The sequence below is a fragment of the Phocoena sinus genome, chromosome X (genome assembly GCF_008692025.1).
Source record: "Phocoena sinus isolate mPhoSin1 chromosome X, mPhoSin1.pri, whole genome shotgun sequence".
Lineage (NCBI taxonomy): Eukaryota > Metazoa > Chordata > Mammalia > Artiodactyla > Phocoenidae > Phocoena > Phocoena sinus.
Genome location: NC_045784.1, coordinates 9,733,863 through 9,746,056, shown reverse-complemented (window position 1 = coordinate 9,746,056; position 12,194 = coordinate 9,733,863). Strand labels below are relative to the sequence as shown.

At 39.2% G+C, this 12,194-nt stretch overlaps 1 protein-coding gene across 1 annotated transcript in view; it reads right to left on the bottom strand.

The window, feature by feature from the left end:
• FRMPD4 (FERM and PDZ domain containing 4) overlaps window positions 1-12,194 on the bottom strand; it is a 182,009-nt gene that overhangs the window by 138,538 nt on the left and 31,277 nt on the right. The window lies entirely within an intron of this gene.

Here is a 12,194-nt window from a genome sequence, read left to right as displayed (position 1 = left end):
GATGCAGTGAAAAATGAAAATGCAGGACCCCTTGTTCAAAAATTATTAAGAATTTCAAAGTGACAGCAGCAGAGGATTCAAACAAGCACGGGAGCCTTCTACGTGCAGGGCCCTGTGAGGCTGCGCAGATCACACACCCATGAAGCTGGCCCTACATCTCATACTTCCAGCCACAGTGAATGGTTCAGGAACAGACAAGCAACAGAGATGACTGTTAGACCTACACTTTGTGTGGGAGGGACTACTAGGAAAGAGAAGCACTCTTGCTACCAGTCCAAAAGCTTCTAAGAGGTGAGCCTGAGACTGACGGTGGCCAAGAGAATCTGCCTGAAAATGAAGCCAGCCCAGAGGAAAATAGACCTATAAGAGCGAGCAAGAAATGACTGAATTTTGAGAGCATAACATGTTGGAGTACTTGGATGCAGCTCTACCCCTGAAGACAAGCCAACAAAGCCTTCTTTGTTCTCAAACCAGTTGGAGTTGGAGTTTCTGTCACTTGCAACCAGAAGAGTCTTGACTAACAAAATTATCCTTCAGGGCTGTTGGGAGGATGGGCCCTGGAACAGATAAATATTAACTATTATAATCATAATGATCTTTTCTTCAAACTCCTATAACACTTTGCCACTCTTCTGCACTTGGTATTCATCACACACTGCTTTACGTTGCTAATTTATGTTGGGGATAACTAGATTTTAAGCATTTTGAGAACAGAGACTATTTTTATTTTTTTAGAAATTAAAAAAATTTTTAATTTATTTATTTTTGGCTGACTTGGGTCTTTGTTGCTGCGCGTGGGCTTTCTCTAGTTGCGGTGAGCAGGGGCTACTCTTCATTGTGGTGCGTGGGCTTCTCATTGCGGTGGCTTCTCTTGTTGTGGAGCACGGGGCTGTAGGCGCACGGGCTCAGTAGTTGTGGCTTGCGGGCTCTAGAGCGCAGGCTCAGTAGTTGTGGCGCACGGGCTTAGTTGCTCCGCGGCATGTGGGATCTTCGCGGACCAGGACTCGAACCCGTGTCCCCTGCATTGGCAGGCAGATTCTTAACCACTGCGCCACCAGGTAAGTCCCCAAAGGTTATTTAAAAATATATTTCACGGGACCTAGAATAGTACATGATTGTGTCAAAAATATCATGTGAACTGACTGCTCATTTAGCACCCTGCGAGAAAATTAAATACAGATAAATGTGTTTACGGTATATAACTTGACAGAGGCAGAAAATTCTCTGAGCTGAAATACAAGATTTTTGAAGTTTGTAATTTATTATGACTTGTAGCTAAAAAACTTTTCTAGGGATATACATCCAAGGGGAACATGGGATTCAATGGGAAAATATGTTTTAACTGACTGGCGTATTTATAAAAAATTGTTTCAATTGTGAATGATATATTGAATTTTTCAGTCTTCAACTCATTGAAAAAGAAATATTTAAAGAGATTTTTAGATATTCATACTTGCTGACTTCCTCAAGGCCCGTGAAAAGTAGGTGAGTAATATTCACAATTTCCATTTGACTGAGAAATTAATTTTAAAGCTGTTTCAAAAGATGAGGGAAGATGCAAACACTAGGGAGAACACCTACTCTCAGATGCTAAGAAGTGGCAACTATATATATACACACCAATTATTGTTCAGACACATGGCATGCCCGGTTTATAAAGATGCAACAATAATCTATTGAGACTCACTGGACATAATCAACATTTGCAGCTAACGAAACAATTTATTTAGCTCCAAATTTTTATTTTATTTTCCTGTTTTGCTAGTAGTAATTTCCAGACGGTATACCATTGCTCTTTTGCATTTTTAAAGAAATCGTGAACTATTTACTTTTTTTTCTTAGAATTGAGTCATTATGGAGTCAAATTGCTATAAAGCCTTGTCAATAACCCTCTTTTGACACAACAGTGCAAATCAACTATACTTCAAGAAAAAAAAAAAGTAAAAAATAAAAAGTACCCTCCTTTGAGGCCCCTCAGGTGACTCTGTTTCTGTTTTTTGTTTTTTTGGGGAATCCCTTCTAAATTCTCTCTTTCTGATTTCCTTTTCCCTCCATCAATTAAGGCTATTCATTTTTGCAAACCTCTGGGTTTGCAACTCTGTGGTTTTGGTATTTCTAAGAGAAATGAACTTCTGATAAGAAAACAGACATATATATTTGAATATAGGTTTTGACAAGGGGAAAAATATTAATTATGGAATCACAGACTTCTATATTCAAAGGGGAGCAGTTCCCAATTGTGTGTATACAGTCTGAAATTTTACCGTGAGAGTTAAATCGATATTTTCTTCAGTAGATTTTGAAAAAAGTATCATGAATTATTACTAAATAAATTCTGTCATTTCTTAAACTCAATAAATTTGAATGCACTCTGTAACCGCAAGGCATTTTGCAAAAGAAAACTTTTTTTTTCTCAAGTAAATATTGGATTTTTCCTGGACTGAAACAGGGAGGGCGTATTGAAAACAGAGTAGACATTTTTATTCTTCAGAGAACAAAACCTAATTTTGTAGACATCAACTTTCTCTTCCCTAAATTTACAATTTAAAATAATTGCTCAACTGTAACAGGGAAGAGCTAAATGGGACTCCATGTTCGATCTGCTTCCTTGACTTTAACCTTTGCTTTTCGTTGCTTTTGTTATTATAATCATACATAATGGCCTGCCTCAGGGAACCCTGCCCCTGAATGTTAAACCAAGTGCCTTTGTATATCCAGACCCTGTCCACCTGTGGATGGCTGCAAGAAGGAAGAAATTAACACATCCCCTCCCGGAGGCTGGCCGTTCCTGGGGATATTTGCAAAATTTATGGACTTTTTACTTTACTTCCTTATCTCCTTCCCCTCTCTGTGCTACAAAAGAAACTGGCATCCAAACCCTGATAAGATGGTTTTACAGGAAGACTTCCACATAGTGTACAATTAGGCCCTAACTAAAAAGTTCTTTCACTGCTTTCCCAAATCTCCCATTTTCTTGTTAACTTTTCCCAATTAAATAATCCTTTCTATAATAATTCTTTCCCTTCCTCCAATAGTTCTCTTTTGCTTTTGTTTTCTCAGAAGCACTACGGATTTGCTAGAAGGTATGTTTATTAATGAGCCAATTAACCAATAAAAGATTTGTCAACCTAAATGTGGCAGGGTACAGGATGTGGAGCCCAAATAACCCTTCTGTGCTTAAGAATTACCTTGGGTAGTGGATAGGCCATTTTGGGCAGTTTCAAAATTGGAAATTCTAACATTTAACTGATTCCTCCTTGTTCAAATCTGGATGTCAGTATAAAATTCAAGCATAAGACCTATAAAATAGTTACCGTGCCCTGAACTTGGCCTTTTTATTCTTGGAGGCTATTTTAATGTTTTCCTTCTATGAATAAATAAGCCATTTAGTCACTAAGGCTGCTATTTACTGAAAGACACTGCTCTTGCTCGGCCTTCTTATGTGTAAGAACAAACAGTTCCGTGCTTTGTCTCTGCTATCTCCTTTTTTTTTTTTTTTTTTTTTTTGCTTTACGCGGGCCTCTCACTGCTGTGGCCTCTCCCGCTGCAGAGCACAGGCTCCGGCCGCTCGCAGCATGTGGGATCTTCCCGGACCGGGGCACGAACCCGCGTCCCCTGCATCGGCAGGCGGACTCACAACCACTGCGCCACCAGGGAAGCCCTCTGCTATCTCCTTTTTAAAACAAAATGACTTTTGAAAAAAGTTGATATCTATTGTGCTATAACAGACATCATTTAGCAAATACAGTTTATATTTTAAAGACAGAGCACTTTTCCTGAAGATATGTCTTAAATGAAAAGCACACAATATCTGGTTTTCACTATAACCTTACAGTTGCAGAGACAGATAATATGCACTGTTAGTGTCTTGTTTACAAAACGACAACTTCAGTCATCTAGATGTCTCTAGGTCGTTCTTTTCTTGTTCCTTTTTTATCAATGACTTGTTTGGCAGGACCTCATTCTTTTTCAATTCCACATAATGTACCTTCAACTTTTTATAAGGGGAAAGCATATGACAGCTTTGCATGAGCAATCAACCTTGGAAATATCAAATGAAAGACATACAGGTTCATTACATCCCATAAAGGGCTGTACAAATGGTGGCCGTTAGTTGATGGCTTTGGGGAAGAATGTGTAAAGCTTGATGTACCGTTCATCTCTAATTGCAAGAGACTGGAATTTTGGAATCCTTCAGACTTATAATCAAATCTTGTGTTTACCATATACTAACCATATGACTTCAACTGACTTCATCTCTGAGTCCTGTTGTCTCATTCCTTAAAAATAAAAGGGGGGGGGGAGGGCGCAAATGATGCCTAACCCAGAAGATGCTGTTAAAATTAGATGAGTTCACTCTGTGTTACAGAACTGGATCTACAGAAGACTTAACTTTACTATCTTCTCCTTCCAAGTCTAGCCTGCTAAACAGGTAAAATCCCTGGCTCATGAGGTAGGCGTTAAATTTTTTTTTTTTTGATGTGGACCATTTTTAAAGTATTTATTGAATTTGTTACAATATTGCTTCTGTTTTTTATGTTTTGTTTTTTTTGGCCGTGAGGCATGTGGGATCTTAGCTCCGCGACCAGGGATTGAACCCGTACCCCTGCATTGGAAGGTGAAGTCTTAACCACTGGACCACCAAGGAAGTCCCTAGAAGCCGTTAAATTAATGAAACAAGGAGGCCATTAGATGGAAGTGGCTCTAATGAGGTAGAGGCCAATGTAGGCAAAGCAAAATCTAAGCCTGTAAAGGCCTCAAGTTTACAAAATCAAAACCTAAGGACAACCAGTCACAAACAGCCACCTAGTCTTTAAGCTCCAGCCAATGAATGATTTCCTTGCTTTGCTTTTGGATGTTCTCTATATAAGTTTTTACCCTGGCTCCTGTCTGTGGCACGCTCCTAGGAACTTCTGATCTGGCGTTGCCCGATTCGAACTGAGTTTTGCTCAGACGGACTCTTAAAAATTTTAATATGCCTCAGTCTAACTTTTAACAAAGGGGAGCAGAATATGCCACCCCAAAATATGCTTCTTTGGCATAAGGATTATTTTGAGAGACAGCAGACAAAGAAAAGCTCTCAAAGCAGAGAAGTTACTCTTTTGTAAGAGACATTTACCTTTAAAGGGAAATCTCCACTTGTAAGGTTGCCCGCCTCTCTGTACCAGGATGTGGAGGGTGACTGTAAATCACAACCTGAACCAGAAGGCTAGGACTTCAATCTGCATAACAATCTTACCCATGTTTACTGTGCTTTTCCTGGTCACCAACTGGCCTCCCTCATCCTAAACTTCTTTTTTCTTTTTTTGGTCTTTATCTTTAGATGGCATGGAAGGTGATGGCTTGGGCTACTTGGGGAGTTTTACTCAGTTTTCCTGGGTATTTCCCATGTATACAGGAGATATACATGTTACTAAACTTCCATTTTTCTCCTGTAAATCTGTCTTTTATCACAGGGGGTCTCAGCCAAGGACCTAGGAGGGTACAGGCAAAATGATATTTCCTCCCCTACGAGAGGAATGCCTCTGAATCTATCAGTTTGTCTGAAGCCACACACAATATGTTTTTCCAGTATATTTCAATTTGACTTTTAAGAAAGGAGTGATATATATTTTACTGAAGTTGTATATTCAATCTCAAAAAGTATATAATATTATAATGAAGTCTCCTGACATTCATAATACCATAAAGCCGGATTTAAACCAGAAAGTAAAAGCAGCTCTTTTGCCCCTTTCCTGTTTGCCCATTTCTGTTCCCCTCTAACCTTGAAAGAACCTAACTACAGGAAAGAAATCACTAGGCAATTTAAACTCCTGACTTACGTTCTCTTGAATGCACACCATGCCTTGCCATTTCTTTTCATAGATTAAAAGAAGTAAGAATGAAGAATTAAGCAGTTAAAGAATGATTAGGTCTCTACCCACAACAGTCCCCTTAGCAATCCTGCTGGCAGATCACGCAGGCAAGTTAACATCTGAAGAAAGCGTCAGCCAGTCTGTGCGCAGTGGAGAATGATGCAGAACCCAACCTCCTGCCTTGATGATTCACTGAGATTCTTTCCCCCTTTTTCCTTTTAAAAACTGTCCTGGCTGAGCAGAATCTTAGAAATTGGTCTCAGGACATGAGTCTACCTTCTCCCCAGATTGCCGGCTTTTCTGATTAAAGCAATTTTCCTTTCTATTGACACTTGCCTCTCGATTTATTGGCTTTTGAGTGATGAGTAGTTGAACCTGAGTTCTGTAACAGAGGGAGGAAAAAGGAGCCTTTTAGTTGTGTGGACTGATAAACACAGTAGAAAAGACCCAAAGGGCCCTAAATCCACTCTGACCTCTATGACTCACCAGTTATATGGGAGTTGAAGATGGAGGTGAAGGCTCACTGACAGGATGAGAAGATCATCTGTTCTCATCCCAAATCAAGAGTGATAAGTTACAACTTTTAAAAGAAAGAGGAAAAGTAATAAGAAGAGGGAAGAGGCTGGTGGATATTTTGGATGGAGCTCTGGCCCTGCGAGAAAACAGCCCACACTGAGACGAAGCTGAGCATCCCTGTCAGGGAGTGGGGCGGGTGTGACTCACAGCCACCCAGAGCGGGGGCCTCCTGACTTTCTTGATTGCCACCCTCAAGAACACAAGAAGAAATACATTTTCTTTTCTGACCTAGTATGCATGTATACATATATATTTATTTACAGTGAAACAAAAGCTTTCCAAAACAATACTGATACTAGAACAATGTACTCTTTTTTTTTTTCTATTTTAATCTACGTAATATTTTTTTTTTGTAATTTTTTTTTTTTTTTTTTTGCGGTACGCGGGCCTCTCACCGCCGTGGCCTCTCCCGCCGCGGAGCACAGGCTCCGGACGCGCAGGCCCAGCGGCCATGGCTCACGGACCCAGCCTCTCCGTGGCATGTGGGATCTTCGCAGACCGGGGCACGAACCCGCGTCCCCCGCATCGGCAGGCGGACTCTCAACCACTGCGCCACCAGGGAAGCCCCTAAGTCATATTTTTAAAGGCCTGTTGTGACTTAATGAATTGATTTCATGAGTCACAAACAGGTCATGGCTACCTTCTGAAAAAAATGATGACCGGGGCTTCCCTGGTGGCGCAGGGGTTGAGAATCTGCCTGCTAATGCAGGGGACATGGGTTCGAGCCCTGGTCTGGGAATATCCCACATGCCGCGGAACAACTAGGCCCGTGAGCCACAACTACTGAGCCTGCGCGTCTGGAGCTTGTGCTCCGCAACAAGAGGGGCCACAACAGTGAGAGGCCGGCGCACCGTGATGAAGAGTGGCCCCCGCTTGCCACAGCTAGAGAAAGCCCTCGCACAGAAACGAAGACAGAACACAGCAAAAATAAATTAATAAACTCCTACCCCCAATATCTTCTTTAAAAAAAAAAAAAAGGGCTTCCCTGGTGGCGCAGTGGTTGTGAGTCCGCCTGCTGATGCAGGGGACACGGGTTCGTGCCCCGGTCCGGGAGGATCCCACATGCTGCGGAGCGGCTGGGCCCCTGAGCCATGGCCACTGAGGCTGCACATCCGGAGCCTGTGCTCCGCAACGGGAGAGGCCACAACAGTGAGAGGCCCGCGTACCTCAAAAAAAAAACAAAAACAAACAAAAAAAAAAAAAAAAAAAAAAAAAAAGACCCAGACAGCCTTTGGAAATCTTCCACAGATATGGTATTTTAGCAATGATGCTAGATAATGTCTGTATATGACAAAAGTCTGTATAAAACACTATATTACACATAGATTTTCCTCTGCCATATTTTTGATATGAAAATAAACAAAATTAAAGCATAATATTAAATATACATACATGTACATATAAATAATCTTTTTCTCTTACAAGGAATGCATTCTTTATAGCGGAATTGACTCCTTGCCAAATTCTGAAATCTGCTTATATGTCTCTTAATATGTCTTTTGATTTACAAATACACAAATGTAAGCACATACTCACACTCACAATAAAGAAAGAAACCCAAAGACAACTACTTCTGTTTTTTTGCCGCCCTGAGATATAAAGTTACGAAGCAAGGCTCTGCCTTCTGTGGCTCAGATTTTCCCATATCAAACCCCTGAAGCCAGAGCTTCTGGGGTCAGGTCACTATTTCTGGAATCCCCTCAATATGTCATCATGGTAAAGAATATGCTTTAGAGACTGTTGGAAAGCTACAGTCAGAAACATTTTTCAAAGGCACTGATGTTTGTAAACGTCCTGTTAAGTGAAATAACATGGTGTGTTTGCATGTGTCCTTCTAGAATGCTGACATAGAATAGATACAGAATAGGTGTGTGGCAGCAAGACTTCAGCTTTGTAGAACTAGAATGACTTGATCTTCAATAATAATAATAAAAAGATATCTACCATAATGTTGATTTTTTTCAAAAATCGTTTTAAAAAAACAAGAAAAAAGTGTAACTATGTAGGTTTATATACTTGCTATAAGTGCATCATAAATTAGGTACTAAACTTTCTGGAAGCAAATGCTGAGGGAAATCTAGCTATGTACATAACTCACGTTGTCCATAAGATGAACTCAGACCATTTATGAGACGAGCAGCTACTCTGAACACTTAAATTACACAGAAGTTTCTCCTGAAATGCTTCTTCATGAGGAGGCTGGGCAAGATTATAGACACAACTAAGACTCCAGTTTTAATGGAGCTGGTCTTTTATACGATCTAGCAGGACCAGGGCCTGTACAGACAAATGCCAACTACAGCTTTGGAGGGTTAGGGTGCGGACCTGGGTAAGTGGCAGGGCGTTGAAGGCTAGTGTTGAGGGGAAGGGACCGGAGGAGAGGCAAAACGTGGTGTCTACACTACATGGAGTATGTTGCTGCAGTTAAAAGCAGTGGACTAGATATACCTTTGAATATAGATGGATCTCACAAAGTTAGGGTTGCACGGCACTATTTCTAGTAGCATGAGACAAGAGACAACCCAAATGTACAGCAGTATTCTCTGTAGCTGCAAAACGGAGTGAGGATTGTGCCTATAGATCTCTAGAAAGTGATCTCCAGAATATATTGTGAAGTGAAAAACATGGTGGAGCAAAGCATCCTTTGTACACTTCTATGTATTTTCATATAAACATACGAATACATATGCCCGCTTATGTTTAAAAACAATGGGAGGATAGAATAAAAAGTAGGAAAAAAAATAAAGTAAAATATGACCAATGAGTAAGAGGCTAAACAAGGTGGAGAGAACAGGGAGAAAGTTTCGTCTCTGTATACATCTTATTTTGTAGATAGCACTTTGGAACCAGGTAGACATTTTAAATAGTTATACAACAAGATTACACTTAAAAAGGAATTTTTATAAATAAAAGCATAATGAAACAAAGGAATCTGTGAATTGAGTTGGTGGCATATGTGCAAAGAAAAGAAACATTTCAAGTAGATTTAAAGCACAGAAATTTGACTAAACATTTCTAGTGTTTTCCTAGGACAGAATAAAATGAAATATGTATATATATATATACATATATTCACATAAATACATATGTATATGAGATATAGGTGTACCATATATATATCCATATATTGATATAATATAAAAGGGAATATATTAATATATTAGAATATATGTACTATATTCATATATACTTAAGCTTTCAAAGAGAGAATATAAACACATAGACGTATACAGATATATATTTGTATCAGGACGGAGATTTATATGGATCAAAAATGATTAACGTTCTATGAGATGAGGAATATTACTAAATCAATCTTCTGCACCCAAAGTCCCAAAGGAAAAGAAGTGCTGTGTATATACAGAGAACAATTGTTTTTGCTACATCATTTGCCTTAGAAAATGAATGCTCTTTAATAAATGAGTTGGAAAACTGCTTTCAAATTTGAAGCTGCTAACACGGTACTATGGGTCTTGCACTTGACATGCTATTCTGAAATATTCAATAGTACACCTCAGTGAACGCAAAATAAGTCATTCCCCTCTTTTCTGGGGAAAGATATCAGATATAACGCTCTTCTTCATTTTTTTAAATATTCATGAGACTTTTATTCTTCAGAGAAGATGCTAAAATCTTTAGGTCATTACACATCATTTCAGTCCAGGAACTTTTTTTAACACTTTGGCTTGGTTATTTCCCATACCTAACATAGAACTCTACTCTAGAACTTACTGTTTATTATTATTTACTTACTGTTTATTAATTAACAGAACTTACTGTTTATTAATTTTATAGGTTTTAATTATGGTTTGAAAAACGCATGAATCTGAAGCCTCTACTACACGCCAGCCACTGTCCAATATGTAGTTATAGCTTGTTACTTTCCTCTTAGAAAAGCATTTCTCCAAGGTCCAAAGTGCTCTATTTAAGAAAGACATAAATTAAATCTTTTGATTCTCACTAAAATTGCCCTATCACATATGTAAATATTTAAGCTATGATAACAAAAAAAATCATAGATCCTTAGGTTAGGAGATATAAACCTCACTAATTAATTTTATGTATGAGATGCAGTTGTGTCCCCTGTAAATGGACTACATCTAGAGGTGTTTTATAGTAAATAATATATCAAGGACATTACTTCTAAAATAAAGGCATGGGTTCTGTGGTTCAAAGAATTTGGAAAATGATGGGCTGAAAAGCATGAAAATGCTTTCTTCACTCAGAATATAGCATGCTAATGAGCATTGTGATTCTCAAAAACAAAAAAAAAGGCAAAAAGTAAGGCAGAGTTTTCCAAACTTGTCTTCCTTGGAATCACTTCCTTTCACAGATTTTTGCTGGACTAGTGTTCAGTAAAACATTTAGGATAATGCCGGTCTGCTGGTGCCTGGATACTGCCAACGACAGGTAATTAGATTCAGCAGCGTGATGCCCATTAAATCTTTCTGTAGCTCCGATTCAGAACTTCCATTTTCTGAACCAGATGCAGAAGTTGGCAAATTTAGAGTAAAGAATAAATCCATTTATGAAGATACACTCTGGGCTTTTGTATTAGAGACCTTGTACAAAATACACACTCATTTTAAGAATTAATCAAGAAAAGGCACATTAATATCAGCGATAGAAGATAAAGGAAAAGTATCTACAATTTGAGTAATCTAATTTTATGGGAACTTAAAAACACTTAATATTGATATAAGAAGTAGAGAATTTTTGAATGTGCATATTGTAGGAATCAGATTTGTGAAATAAATCACTATTTTTCTTCTCAAAAACTTGGAATTAGGCTGGGTTGTTAGTACTTCTGAGTTGACTCAGAGGAGGAAAGCTCTGGGGGGACCATATGCCATCCCCCCAACCCATGATGGGATCCTTTGTCGTACTGGCTAGAAGTGATGGCTTTTCTATCTAATAATCTGGGAAATCTTATGTGTGTGGACATCTTCAGAAGAAAGCTTATTTTGCTGGTGACAGCATTCTCCCAACGCTGCACAGAAGATCTCTGAGGACACAGGAGAGAACAGGAAGTTTTTCAAAGAAGTACAAGTGCTGCAAAAAAATCAACCCGGGACTCTGAAGGAACCAAAGTGTGCTTCAGAAACATTTACTCTTGTGGGAACTGTCCATGGTTCTGAGCTGTCTCCTTGAAAAATCATGATGAAGGGTCAAGTCCCCTAGCTGTCTAGGCCTTATTTACCTTTTTTTTTTTTTTTTTAAACCAGCCTTCCCCAACCCATGCCTGGCCTGACACAATTAAAGCATATACCTTCTGCCTGGCCCAAACAGACAAGACCTAAGCTTGTCTACCATGCCTTCAATTGTTGACTGCCATGCTCTAGACTAGTTGCCTAGCTAGCTCCTTACTAGTTACCAGTATATTATTTCTCATTCAAGCAGGCCACAGAGAGGTGGAGAAAAAGCTGACAGGGATGTCATGAATTAGTGACAACTTCTAATGAGAACCAACAGACAGGAGTGGGTAGAATTCTGTCTGATCACCATATTGGCATGTTGAGAATCACGTTTTCTATAGAATGAGATATAATGCCAGACTCTAGCATTTAGCAGCTGCATGACTTTGAACAAGTAAGCTTTTCTGAGCCTCAGATTTCAGAAAGTGTTAAACCACCAGGTTGCAATGATTGACTGGAGTAAGGTGTGAAAGCATAATGCAGAAAGCTGGATTTGTACACTAGAAAAAGAAGGCCCTCTTTGTAATCATTTTAAAGGTTATAAAGCCCCCTTTCCATTTAAACTCAT